We start from the raw sequence: 1,985 nt of genomic DNA, 5'->3' as shown, positions 1-1,985 counted from the left end.
CTCTCAAGTTACCACGACCGCATGCATCGAGGAGCCTCTTATGTTTCACTTCCATTGCTCATTGACACGAATGACCGTAATAACCCGAGAAAAGAATACACGAGAAGTTAGGCATCTATGAGTGAGGCCTAATTATTATCGGCGATGACAACCAATTTTTGTAGTGTATACACCAGCTAAATGATGCAAGCACTAAAATGTTAACACTTAATCATACGTGACCAAGAATTGTTTTTTGTAAGCAAACACAAATTAGCTCAGTGTTAAGCTATCTAGGATTTGGATTGTGACGGCCTAACAAAACCAAACAAAACAAATAAATTCGAAATGGTGTACAACAACAGCAAAGATGGGAAATTGAGGCCGAGATTGTGAAGAAGGTCTCAATGCATGAAAACTTTCAAAGATAGAAAGATAAGAATCTTGACAAATTCCTGGCAACCAACTAATTTAACTAACTGATGGTCTAGTCAACCGACATAGATGGGCTAACTGATGGTCTGACAGCACTGACACGTACGCAGCATAACCAAAGTCCGCTCCATCAACAACTACTATACCGGTGGTACTCCTCAACTAAACCACACCACATATATTCACTATATTCCAATAACAACTCTCATATAAATATAGTGTCTTGCTAATTTTGTGCTCAAATGTTCGATAATGGTTTCACTTTTGAGTACGTCAATTACCAAATAAGGATTAATATACGTGGGAGGCCCGTCATAGGTTGGGATCCTGATTTGAGTTTCTGAAACTAGATTAAGCATGTAGGCCCCCCTCCTTATTTTTTAGTACATACTCCCTCCGTTCCTAAATATTTGTCTTTCTAGACATTTCAAATGGACTATCACGTACGAATGTATGTAGACATATTTTAGAGTGTAGATTCACTCATTTTGCTCCGTATATAGTCACTTGTTGAAATGTCTAGAAAGACAAATATTTAGGAACGGAGGGAGTACAAGTGATGCATGAAAGACGCGTTAAACCGTCACTAGCTAGGTGGTCATCGTGGTCCAGATCTCTCGTCCAAACTATCCATTTTGTAATGCAACTAGCCAATGACTACTCAAGTAACATTGAGCTAATTTTCAACACCGGTACATTTGACCCAGAGTAAATGGTAAGTTAGCGAAGAATTATATCTATATGTTCCTGAAAGGTGTGAAAATATTAATGGAGGAATGATGGGGATAAAAGACCAGCACACATGTGAAGTTTGGTAAGAAACTTATTTGCAAGCCGAGCGAAGCAACAAATTAAGTTACTAGACAACTAGCTATACAACTGTTTGTAAAGAAAATGATCCAAAACTTACAGTAAGCACAAACCACAAACAATCATATGTCTTTTACAATTGTGCTATTTCCCCGTGGATTTGGGAATATAATCATCTCGTATATGCAGTATTGTTTTACTAACTTTGTGCTGTAAATATTTGAATAACTCCCTCATTGTTGGGTACGTCAACGACCAAACATGGATTAATACCGTACACCCACCACATGATGTTACTTTTTGTTAGAGCAATCAAGTGTCGAGATAGTTGAGCAGAACAACTAAGAATATCTTGACCCGTCGACCGAGATAGCGAGTTAACATTTTTTTTAAACTTGGATTAAGCAGGTCGTCTTCCTAACTAGCTATAGTATACACTAGTAGAAAAGAGGGCTTTGGTCCACTCTGGGTTAGCCCATTAGTCCCGGTTCAATCTAGAACCGGGACTAATGGGGGCATTAGTCCCGGTTCATGCGCCCAAGGGCCACGTGGACCATTTGTCCCGGTTCGTCTGGATCTTTAGTCCCGGTTGGTGCCACGAACCGGGACTAAAGGGTGCGATGCCCATTAGTACCGGTTCGTGGCACCAACCGGGACTAAAGGTTAGACCTTTAGTCCCGGTTTGAGCCACCAACCGGTACTAATGGGGTTTGAGGCATTAGTACCGGTTCATGGCACGAACCGGTACTAAAGGTCACATT

Source organism: Triticum dicoccoides, chromosome 3B (genome assembly GCF_002162155.2).
Source record: "Triticum dicoccoides isolate Atlit2015 ecotype Zavitan chromosome 3B, WEW_v2.0, whole genome shotgun sequence".
NCBI lineage: Eukaryota > Viridiplantae > Streptophyta > Magnoliopsida > Poales > Poaceae > Triticum > Triticum dicoccoides.
This window is presented reverse-complemented; position numbering follows the sequence as displayed.